General features: G+C 36.7%; 1 non-coding gene across 1 annotated transcript; it reads right to left on the bottom strand.

Moving 5' to 3' along the window:
* Positions 1-659: 659 nt before the first annotated feature.
* On the bottom strand, positions 660-765 carry LOC141710287 (small nucleolar RNA R71). The gene has a single exon (XR_012570814.1). It is a non-coding gene; the product is annotated as a small nucleolar RNA R71 (small nucleolar RNA).
* Between the last annotated feature and the right edge of the window lie 12,541 nt (positions 766-13,306).

Genomic DNA, 13,306 nt, shown 5'->3' with positions numbered 1-13,306 from the left:
CATTGTTGCATAGGTACATAAATTGAACTTAACCTAAACCAGTCTCTTTGGGAACGAATTTGATTTATATCTTATACTACTTGCGAACGCGTATACTTGCGTGAATATTAGCACGTGTTTTCTCCCTAACAAGTTTTTGGCGCCGCTGCCGGGGACTCGGTGTTGTTAATTTTTAGTTTATGTGCTTATCATCAGTGGCCGTTAAAGTTCACTGACTCGGATTATTTACTTTCACGGTTTATTTATTTGTATTTCAGGTACTCAATACAATGGGAGATCCAGCAACACGAACGAAAGCCTTGATGGATTTTTCTCAACCCAAGATCAATGACATTCAATCTAGCATTGTCAGGCCAGCTATCACAGCTAATACCTTTGAGATCAAGCCTGGCATAATTCAATGGGTGCAGAATTCAATCCAGTTTGGGGTTTCTTCAATGGAAGATCCCAATATGCACATTAGGGATTTCATTGAGATCTGCGACACCTTCAAGTTCAATGGTATTTTTGAAGATGCTGTGAAGCTGAGACTATTCCCACTCTCTCTGAGGGACAAGGCTAAGAGCTGGTTACACTCTCTACCAGCTGGTTCGATTACTGTTTGGGAAGATCTTGCTCAAAAGTTTCTCACTAAATTCTTCCCTATGGCAAAGACAGCTGCAATCAGAAACGCTATTACTCAATTTGCGCAGCAATCGGAAAATCTTTATATGAAGCTTGGGAGCACTACAAGGAGATGCTTAGGAAGTGTCCTCATCATGGAATTCCTAATTGGATGATCATCAATTGTTTTTATAACGGGTTGGGAGCACAGTCAAGACCCATGCTCGACGCAGCATTAGGTGGAGCATTATGGGCAAAGAGCTATAAGGAAGCCTATGATCTAATTGAACTGATGGCTACTAATGAATATCAATATCCAACTCAGAGATTGTCACATGGCAAGGTAGAAGGAGTTCTTCAAGTGGATACGGCTACGGCTATCACTGCTCAACTAAAGGAGTTGTCTATGAAGATCGATTCTCTGGCTAACTATGGTGTTAATCAGATAACCAGTATTTGTGAGCTATGTGCAGGTTCGCATGCGATGGAGCAATGCATTATATCTAGTGAATCAGCTCAGTTTGTGAGCAACTTTCAGAGATCGCAGCAACCAGTTCCAGACACTTATCATTCTGACAACCGGAATCATGCTAACTTCAGCTGGAGCAACAATTAGAATATGGTACAACAACCTTATCAGTAGTTTGAATCCAATCAATTCAATCCTCCTAGTTTTTAGCAACAATTTACACCAAGACAACAACTCCAACTTCAACAACAAACTCATGATGCAGGTCAATGTTCGAATGAAAAATCTGAATTGGAGGAGTTGAGGCTTATATGCAAAAACCAGGCTCTTATATGCCAAAGCCAGGCTATTTCTATCAAGACTCTGGAGAACCAGATAGGACAAATTGCTAACGCCTTATTGAATCAACTACCAGGAATGCTTTCTATTGATATAGAAGTCCCAGGCAAGAGGGAAGTCGAAGAGCAGGTTAAGGCAATTACATTGGGGTCTGGGAAGGTTGCAAGACCTGAAAAATCTCAAGTTCCGGAATCTGAAGTTTTGGCTGAAGAAGATGTGCAGAAGGAAGCTGAAGTGAAATCAAGGAAGAAAATTATGGAACACACTCCTCCTGAGGTTAATACAGGGGTGAAACAGGTCTATCCTCTGAAAGAGATATGTCCTAAGTCCAATCATGTATGAGGATTTAGGAATAACTTTTATGCAATCTATTTTGATTTCATTGATATTAATAAAAGACTTGTTTTGTTTTTATTGCGGGCTCTATCTATTTTAAGTGTTTAAATAAGATATACCACAGTTTAGAGTAAAGCTTTTTATGGATTGTGATGAGATCATAATAATGAGACCTAAAAGATGATAACTCTAAACTTAAATAGTTCCTGGTCGTAGGATTACTAACTGGTAATTAATAATCCGCAAAAATCGGTACATACTATGCTTGCTTCATTATGAAGGATGTTTGTTCTCATAGATATTTGTGTGGTGACACTATAGCTAGTATGTAGGTGCTTATTATAGAATAAGTTCACTGAACATGACTCACACAGCTGAACAACTGATGGAGTTCCGTCACATGTCAGCAGTTGTTCATATAGTGATAGTTGTACAAGTATCCTTAGACTTGAGATCATCATAGTCATCTTGTGTACACTGAACTATGCTTTGGTTTAATTCTTAGTCTCAAGGGATAATTATACGGGCTCTGCTGGGTATAGGAATTTGTACACGAAGATAGTGTATGATCAATAAAGGATCTACCCCTTCCAGTGTAGGAAGAGAATGTTCAATGCTGATCCACTTATGTTAGTTCAGGAATCTCTGGCCAGAGTGAATGAAATTAGAAAAGAGTTTCTAATTTACATTAAATAGAACTAAGCATAGTGAATGGGAAAGCAAGTGATTAAATAAGATAGGCTTGACACAAGTTCCATGCCTTGTATTTAATCGTGACATTGCAGGGTAGAAGGAATTGATTGTACGGTAACTACTCACTGAATAGGTTCTTGGTATTCTAAGCAGTGAATTCGTATTATCAGGATAGTCGTGATATGCTGAGAAGTATCCCTCACGATGTAGAATAAATATGATTAATTAATTAATCATATTTAATGAATTAGAGAATTTATATAAATAATGATAAAATAGTTTTATTATTATTTATTTCTACTACCGGCTTAATATTGAACCTACAGGGTCACACCATAAAAGAGAATGATTTAATGGTGGAGGAATTAATTAATAATGGCTGATAATTATTTATTTATGAAATAAATAATTAATTAGAAAATTTAATAATTGATTAAATGAGATTTTATTGATTATAAATTAATTAAGAAAAGTTTCTTAATATTATTAATTAAAAATTTAATTTTTGGAAATTAAATTAAGTGAGAGAATTATTTTTAAAGAGTTTAGAAAAATGATTAATAATTAATAGGTGTTTTAATTATTAGTGAGAATAATAAAGGGTTAATAATAATAATATTTTATGGAAAAAATTTTAGCTGAAAATTTTGCCTATAAAAATACTATTATAGACCTTATTTTTGTCTCAACCAAAAAGATTTACAAAACCATAATTCTCTCCATCTCCTCCTCCTTCATTACATCGTTTTCTTGGTGGATACCGGTGGAGTGCTTCACACTTGAGGAGCAGCTGCTAAGGATCTCCGTTCATCGTTCTTGAATCTCTATTAAAGACCTCCATCTTGCCATTAACGTAAAGCTTCTTTTGGTAAACACACTGAACTATGAATTAAATATTATTTTTCGCATGAAACCTGCGGAGGGTTTCATTTTTTTTTAAGATTAAATTTACGTTTTCGCTGCGTTTATGTGCTAAAAACCCTTCAATGGCTTTAGAGCTACTTGTGAAAAGTTTTTAATTCATTTATGTGTTTAACTGTTTTCGATATATGAGCATGTACGTAATTCGCCATGATTTGATGCTGATATAATATGCTTATATATGTATGGTTTTGAATATATGATATTCATGTGAGTTCTATAATCATAAGATGATTATATAATCTGTATATATACTGATATATACATGATTTATGTTTGTTCTAATTATGAGAATCATATTAGATACGGATTCTGAATTGGCTGCTGCAGATTTGCTGAAATCTGGGTCTGGTGTCCGATTTACGCAAACGAATACCCTATTCCATAGGTAAAGGAGCGTCTGAACAAAACTGATAGATAAAGCTATCAACGACACGTCTGTAAGGAGTTTGACGTCGTTTACTGCCCGTAAATAGTGATTCTTGTTTTTCTGATTTGATTCTGATTTTTCTAATTTTTGTCATATTTTCTTTTTTTGATTAGATTATGGATAATATGATATGTTAAGATCAGATGATGTGTTTTAACATTCTTTTATGTGTTGTATGAGCATGGTGGATGGTTATGGCCTTTCGACCTTAGTGTAATGGTTTTGGTTTTGGTTTTAAATACAACTTGCATGTCGTCAATCTTTGTAATCATAAATCTCGAATGTAACTCGAGTTATTCTTGTAAGTTCAATAGATTAGTTTTACTTTCAATCATGTAATGTAATTGAAGACTCAAGAAGGCTATCCAATGGAGGTGATACAAAGAAGAAGACGAGGCATACAAGAAGTCTAAACAAAGAAGAAGACTTATGTAATAAGTAGTTGTATTTATTTCCATCACCATATTAGATTGACCTTGATCTTTATCATGAGCTTGATAAAGATCACATAGGATGGGGCCATAACCAAACACATTTACTTTATTGCACTTTACATTTACTTGTTTATTTAATTTTATATATGAGATATATGCATATGTTTACCGTGCGATGATAGATTTAGGTGAACTTAAATCAATATAAGGCGTGCTTTAGAAAATCTAGAATAGGAATCGTTTCTTGACTTAACAATAAATATTATGAATACGATCATGAGATTCTTGTGTTTATGAAACACGTAATTGAATATGAATTTTCAATATTGAGAGAAAGGATGATTCTGTCAACAACAGATTTCTATCTGTAAGAAAAGGTTATTAAGTGACGCCTCTTGACAATGCTCCACTCGATTTGGGAATCATCTAATTATCGATTATTGATTTGAAATATTTAATTTAAAAGGAAGAATCTCTTTATAATATGATTATGATTGTAACGTAATATAATCCCTCTAAAATTAAATAATATCAAGTAGTAATTGGCCAATGACACAACAGGCTTGTGTCGGTCATAGCCTTCCAACATGGTAGAAAGTGGTTCTTATTTTTAAATCATTGTCATTTCGTGCTACAGCCGAGGGCTTTGATTTCGAAATAAGAAATACTTGTCTATTACATAGAGATGTGTACATTGAATTAGAATCTAAAGGTCGGTACGTGCTACAGCCGTGGGCCGTTGGAGACTGATTCAATTGTACGAAATGTTGGGTTAGACTTCACTTAGAATATTGAGTTTGTCGTGCCACAGCCGTGACTCAATTATTCAAGAGGCTAAACTAATATTAGGGAATAACATAAGATGTAATTGACAAGAGTTGTCTGCCTATTGAACATCACATGACGTTTCGTGCCACAGCCGAGGTTGTGTGATGGAATGTAGGATCCCTATTCCCACTAGCATTATGAATGCTTAATTTTCACTTAGGGGGTTGAAAAAATTAGATAAACTAGTGGGAGACACTTATGAATAAAGACCCGATTCATATAGTGTTTTAAAATGAAATTGTATATTTGCTAAGTGTTGTTATGTGTTTATCATTTACAGGTTTTACTATATTCGTCATGTCTTCTGCACTATCACTCCGAAGCATACTAGATGCTCACAAGTTGACTGGTCCTAATTTAGCTGTTTGTTTTCACTGTAACAAGTTGGGGCACTGGAAGAGGAACTGCAAGGTTTACCTTGCAGAATTGAAGAAGAAGAAGGGTAGTGAGACTACCGCTTCTGATTCAGGCATGTTCATGATCGAAATTAATATGTCACTAGGTCAAATTTTTACTTGGGCATTAGATGTCGCATGTGGTTCTTATATTTGCAATTCGTTGCAAGGACTAAAGGGAAGTAGGACTCTTGAAAAAGATGAGGTGATTCTACATATGGGCAATGGAGCAAGGGTTGCGGCCATATCTGTAGGATCATATGCCTATGGGCAAGACTATTATTTTGAATAATTGTTATTACGTTCCCTCTATTGTGAGGAATATTGTTTCTATTCCTATGTTGGATGTGGATGGTTTTTTATTTATTATTAAGAATAATGAATGTTCTATTCTTAGAGATAATGTTCTTTTATGACGTGGCATTTTAAATAATGGTCTGTATGTATGTGACGTAGAGCATGATTTACTTCAGATTGAACAAACTAATAAAAGAAAACGAGATGATGAAAATCTGACCTATTTATGGCACTGTAGGCTAGGTCATATTAGTGAAAATAGACTGCGGACATTGCATAAGGAAGGGTTACTTGACCCCTTTGATTTTGAATCATATCCTATATGCGAGTCTTGTCTATTGGGTAAAATGACCAAATCTCCATTTAGTGGACATGGAGAGAGGGCTGCAGATTTGCTAGGATTGGTACCCACAAATGTATGTGGACCAATATCTACGCAAGCCATGGGTGGATTTTCGTACTTCATTACTTTCATAGATGATAGATCTAGATTCGGATATGTGTATTTGATGAAACACAAGTCTGAAGCCTTCGAAAAGTTCAAAGAATATAAACATGAAGTGGAGAAACAAACCAAATACAGTATTATAACTCTTCGATCAGATCGAGGTGGTGAATACTTGAATGGAGAGTTTCTAGATTATCTCAAAGAAAATGGTTTAGTCTCCCAGTGGACTCTTCCATATACTCCACAGTTAAATGGGGTATCTGAAAGGAGAAATCGAACTTTGTTAGACATGGTTTGATCCATGATGAGCTATGTGAATCTTCCAGTATTCCTATGGGGTTATGTATTGGAAACCTCAGCATATTTACTGAATAAGGTGCCTTCCAAATCTGTTCCTCAAACACCATATGAGATATGGAAAGAAAGGAAACCGAGTCTTAAACACGTTAAGATTTGGGGATGTCCAGCTTATGTCAAGAAAGTTGACCCAGATAAGCTGGAATCTCGATCCGTAAAATATAATTTTGTGGGATATCCTAAAAAGACTTTGGGGTATTACTTTTACACCGATCATCGGGTGTTTGTCTCCAGACATGCTACCTTCTTGGAAAAGGAGTTTATCCTTGAAGGAAACAGTGGGAGCAAAATTGAACTTAATGAAGTTCAAGAAGCACAAACTACTACGGATCAAGTGGAAACACCTGTTCAGGCTGAACAACCTTCTGTGGAACAGCCCATTCGTAGGATAGGGAGAGTGTCTCGCCAACCTGAGAGGTATTATGGCCTTGTCATTGAGAATGACAATGAGTTGTCAATCATTGATGATGACAACCCTGTGACCTATAATGAGGTTATGAGTAGTGTTGGCTCAGAGAAATGGCATAGTGCCATGAAATCCGAAATAGAATCTATGTATACCAACCAAGTATGGACTCTGGTTTAGGCGCCTGAAGGTGTTAAGCCTATTGGGTGCAAGTGGGTATACAAAAGAAAGATTGGAGCAGATGGCCAGGTGGAGACCTATAAGGCCAGGCTCGTGGCAAAAGGATTCAAACAAAGGCAAGGGATTGACTTTGATGAAACTTTTTCGCCTGTAGCCCTGTTAAAATCAATTCGGATTTTGCTTGCGATTGCTGCTTACTACGACTATGAGATCTGGCAAATGGACGTGAAAATGGCCTTCCTCAATGGGGAACTTGAGGAGAAAGTGTATATGACACAGCCAGAGGGTTTTCTTACCAAGAGAAATGAACACCTAGTGTGTAAGCTGCTGCGAACCATATATGGTTTAAGGCAAGGTTCTCGTAGATGGAACATCCATTTTGATGAGACAATCAAAGAGTTTGGTTTTATCAAAAACATAGATGAACCATGTGTCTACAAGAAGGTTAGTAGGAGCGCGGTAACATTTCTTGTATTGTATGTGGATGACATACTTCTTATAGGAAATGATATACTGATGCTACAATCAGTCAAAGTATGGCTATCAAAGAACTTCACCATGAAGGACTTGGGAGAAGCATCCTACATTCTCGGTATGAAGATCTATAGAGATAGATCTAGAAGAATGATAGGTCTTACCCAGGGTACATACATCCAGAAAGTGCTTAAAAGGTTTAGCATGGAAAACTCCAAAAGAGGTCTCATGCCGATGAGCCATGGAGTGTCCCTTTCCGAAAAAATGTCTCCTAAGACACCTGAGGAAAGAGAGCGTATGAGTAAGATTCCTTATGCTTCATCAATAGGATCTAACATGTACGCGATGTTTTGTACAAGGCCTGATATTGCTTATTCAATTAGTGTGACGAGCAGATATCAGTCCAACCCAGGTGAAGATCACTGGAAAGCAGTGAAAAACATCCTTAAGTACTTGCGAAGGACTCAGGACATTTTTCTTGTTTTTGGTGGTGAATCTGAGTTGAAAATAAAGGATTATACTGACTCTAGTTTTCAGTCAGGAAGTGATAGCAAATCCATGTCAGGGTACGTGTTTACTCTGAATGGTGGTGCAATTCAGATTGTTGAAAGAGGAGATGTCAACATCGAGAGAGTTGACACACATAACAACGTAGCAGACCCACTCACAAAGCCGCTTTCTCAGAGTCTCTTTGATCGTCATAAAGACAAGATGGGTATTAGATACCAAAGTGATTGGCTTTAGTACAAGTGGGAGATTGAAAGAGATATGTCCTAAGTCCAATCATGTATGAGTATTTAGGAATAACTTTTATGTAATCTGTTTTGATTTCATTGATATTAATAAAAGACTTGTTTTGTTTTTATTGCGGGTTCTATCTATTTTAAGTGTTTAAATAAGATATACCACAGTTTAGAGTAAAGCTTTTTATGGATTGTGATGAGATCATAATAATGAGACCTAAAAGATGATAACTCTAAACTTAAATAGTCCTGGGCATAGGATTACTAACTGGTAATTAATAATCCACAAAGATCGGTACATACTATGCTTACTTCATTATGAAGGATGTTTATTCTCATAGACATTTGTGTGGTGATACTATAGCTAGTATGTAGGTGCTTATTATAGAATAAGTTCACTGAACATAACTCACACAGCTGAACAACTGATGGAGTTCACTCACGTGTCAGCAGTTGTTCACATAGTGATAGTTGTACGAGTATCCTTAGACTTGAGATCATCATAGTCATCTTGTGTACACTGAACTATGCTTTGTTTTCGTTCTTAGTCTCAAGGGACAATTATAAGGGCTCTACTGGGTATAGGAATTTGTACACGAAGATAGTGTATGATCAATAAATGATCTACCCCTTCCAGTGTAGGAAGAGAATGTTCAATGCTGATCCATTTATGTTAGTTCAGGAATCTCTGGCCAGAGTGAATGAAATTAGAAAAGAGTTTCTAATTTACATTAAATAGAACTAAGCATAGTGAATGGGAAAGCAAGTGATTAAATAAGATAGGCTTGACACAAGTTCCATGCCTTGTATTTAATCGTGACATTGCAGGGTAGAAGGAATTGATTGTACGGTAACTACTCACTGAATAGGTTCTTGGTATTCTAAGCAGTGAATTCGTATTATCCGGATAGTCGCGATATGCTGAGAAGTATCCCTCACGATGTAAAATAAATATGATTAATTAATTAATCATATTTAATGAATTAGAGAATTTATATAAATAATGATAAAATAGTTTTATTATTATTTATTTCTACTACCGGCTTAATATTGAACCTACAGGGTCACACCATAAAAGAGAATGATTTAATGGTGGAGAAATTAATTAATAATGGCTGATAATTATTTATTTATGAAATAAATAATTAATTGGAAAATTTAATAATTGATTAAATGAGATTTAATTGATTATAAATTAATTAAGAAAAGGTTCTTAATATTATTAATTAAGAATTTAATTTTTGGAAATTAAATCAAGTGAGAGAATTATTTCTAAAGAGTTTAGAAAAATGATTAATAATTAAAAGGTGTTTTAATTATTAGTGAGAATAATAAAGGGTTAATAATAATAATATTTTATGGGAAAATTTTCAGCTGAAAATGTTGCCTATAAATATACTATTATAGACCCTATTTTTGCCTCAACCAAAAAGATTTACAAAACCATAATTCTCTCCATCTCCTCCTTCATTACATCGTTTTCTTGTTGGATACCGGTGGAGTGCTTCACACTTGAGAAGCAGCTGCTAAGGATCTCCGTTCATCGTTCTTGGATCGCTATTAAAGACCTCCATCTTTCCATTAACGTAAAGCTTCTTAAGGTAAACACACTGAACTACGAATTAAATATTATTTTTCGCACGGATCCTGCGGAGGGTTTCATTTTTTTAGATTAAATTTACGTTTTCGCTGTGTTTATGTGCTAAAAACCCTTTATCATCCACCTCATTTTCCTAAGAGGATGTAGAAGCAGAAGTTAGATAAGCAATTTGCTAAGTTTCTGGAGGTGTTCAAGAAACTTCAGATCAACATACCTTTCGCTGAAACTCTTAAACAGATGTTTAGCTATGCAAGGTTTATGAAAGGTATTCTCTCTCAGAAAGTGAAGCTCGATGACTTAGAGACTGTTGCTCTAACCGAGGAATGCAGTGCTGTGCTGTAACAGAAGTTGCCTCCGAAGCTTAAAGATCCTGGAAGTTTCACTATTCCTTGCACCATCGGAAACATGTCGTTCGACAAGTGTTAATGTGATTTAGGAGCTAGCATCAATCTGATGCCCTTATCTATCTTCAAGAAGCTTGGTCTACCTGATCCGAAACTACATACATGTCATTGTAACTTGATGATCGGTCCATCGCTTATCCACGAGGTATAGTGGAGGATGTCTTGGTCAAGGTGGATAAACTCATCTTTCCTGCTGACTTTGTAATTCTTGACTTTGAGGAGGATAAGAAGATTCCCATTATCTTGGGGAGACCATTCTTAGCTACTAGCCAAACTATGATCGATGTGCAAAAAGGAGAGGTTACGATGAAGGTTCACGATCAAAAGATCACTTTTAATGTGTTCAAGGCAATAAAGTTATAATAGTGGTAGCAAATGAGAAGAACAAGAGAATAACAAGTGTGTATCAGTGTTTATGGACAAGAATCAAAAGAGTGCAAGCGTGATATGAATTTAAAGAAATATCACTATTCTGAAATTAGAATAGGGGAAAAACTTGCCTTCTATTATTTTTGAAAAACGATTCCAAACGATTTATTTTCAAAAATAAATCGTTTGGAATCAATTTCAAAAATAATAGAAGGCAAGTTTTTCCCCTATTCTAATTTCAGAATAGTGATATTTCTTCAAATTCATATCACGCTTGCACTCTTTTGATTCTTGTTCATAAACACTGATAAACACTGATACACTGATACCCTCCATCCTGTGACTGTTCGACTGGAGATGAGCTCGTTCTTCTCATTTGCTACCACAGTTATAGCTCCTTTCTTCGGTACACATTGCACGGGGCTCACCCAAGAACTGTCAGAAATAGGATATATGATTCCTGCATCCAGCCACTTCAGAATTTCTTTCTTCACCACTTCTTTCATGATAGGACTAAGTCGTCGCTGTTGCTCAACAATTGGCTTACTACCTTCTTCTAGCAGAATTTTATGCATGCAATACGAAGGGCTGATCCCTTTGATATGTGCTATAGTCCATCCAATAGCCGATTTGAATTCTCTCAAAATCCTCAAGAGCTTGTCCTCCTCACTACCTGAAAGGTCAGATGCAATAATAACAGGTAAAGTTGATGCATCACCTAAAAATGCATACCTCAAGTGTTCAGGCAATGATTTAAGCTCCAAAGTAGGTGCTTCATCAATAGATGGTTTGAGCATTCCTTCAGTATTTTTGAGGTCAGAAGTACCAAGAGATTCAAATGGCATGTTTAGCTTTCGTCTCCAAGGAGAAGCATTTAGATATTGTATTGCTCATTGCCATCCTCATCATCACTATCAAACTCCCCTACTAAGGCTTTCTCTAATGCATCAGACATTAGCATATGATCAAGTTCTGAAGTTACCGCAGAATAAATCAAATCCACCTTTAAGCACTCCTCGTCTTCTGTAGGGAATTTCATCACTTTGAATACATTGAATGTCACATCCTGATCCTGCACCCGCATAGTAAGTTCACCTTTCTGCACATCTATCAAGGTACGTCCTGTAGCCAAGAAAGGTCTTCCCAAGATTATGGGGATCTTCTTATCTTCCTCGAAATCCAAAATGACAAAGTCTGCAGGGAAGAAGAGCTTATCCACCTTTACTACCACGTCCTCCATTATGCCTCGTGGATATGTAATAGAACGATCAGCCAATTATAGAGACATGTAGGTGGGCTTTGGATCAGGCAAATTAAACTTTTTGAAGATAGACAACGGCAAGATTGATGCTTGCTCCTAAATCGCACAGGCACTTGTCAAAAGACAACTTGCCAATGGTGCAAGAAATGATGAAGCTACCTGGATCTTTAAGCTTTGAAGGTAATTTTTATTGCAGCACAGCACTGCACTCTTCCGTTAGAGCAACGGTCTCAAGGTCATCCAATTTTACCTTCCTTGAAAGAATAATCTTTATAAATTTCGCATAACTAGGCATTTGCTCCTGAGCCTCAGCGAAAGGTATGTTGATGTGAAGTTTCTTGAACACCTCCAGAAACTTACCGAACTGCTTATCCAGTTTTTTTTGTTGCAATCTCTTAGGGAAAGGTGGTGGAGGATAGAGTTGTTTCTCCCCTGTATTACCCTCAGGCAGAGTGTGTTCAACAGTAGTCTTCCTTGGTTCTGCCGCTTTCTCCTGTTGCTTCTCTTCTTCATTACCAACTTCAGCTTCTCCGTCTTTTGCTTTTTCAGCATCAACAACTTTTCCAGACCTTAAGGTAATAGCCTTGACTTGCTCTTTAGCTTCCTTCCTGCCTGGCACTTCAGTATCACTGGGAAATGTGCCAGGTTGATGATTGAGCACTGCATTGGCTATTTGACCGATTTGATTTTCCAAGGTCTTGATAGAAATAACCTGACTTTTGCACAACAGCTTGAGTTCCTCGAAATCAGCACTAGAAGGTGGAGCAGCACCTCCTTGTTGAGGATATAATTGCCTTTGAGCATAATGTTGTGGTTGCTGGAACTCGGGTGGATTAAACTGTTTACTTACGCCTTGCTGATATGGTTGCTGAATAGCATTCTGAGTATTGCTCCAGCTGAAATTGGGATAATTTATGTTGTTAGGATGATAAGTAGCTGGCACAGGCTGTTGTGGTTGCTGATAATTGTTCACATACTGAACAAATTCATTAACAAGAGAACACTGATCCGTAGCATGAGAACCTGCACAAAGCTCACAGACCATAACTATCTGATTGACTCCAAGGGTGGCTAAAGAATCGACCTTCATAGACAGCGCTTGGAGCTGCGCTGCATCAACTTCCAGAATACCTGCTACTTTCCCATGCATCATCTTTTGAGTTGGGTTTTGATGCTCATTTGCAGCCATAGTTTCAATGAGATTATAAGCCTCAGTATAGCTTTTGGCCCATAAAGCGCCTCCAGCTTCTGCATCGAGCATGGGCCGAGATTGGGCCCCCAAACCATTATAGAAACCAGTGATCACCATCCAGTCAGGC

Source organism: Apium graveolens, chromosome 2, assembly GCF_009905375.1.
Source record: "Apium graveolens cultivar Ventura chromosome 2, ASM990537v1, whole genome shotgun sequence".
NCBI classification, from domain to species: Eukaryota; Viridiplantae; Streptophyta; class Magnoliopsida; order Apiales; family Apiaceae; genus Apium; species Apium graveolens.
Note: the sequence above shows the minus strand (reverse complement) of the source record. Positions and strands in the feature narration are given on the sequence as shown.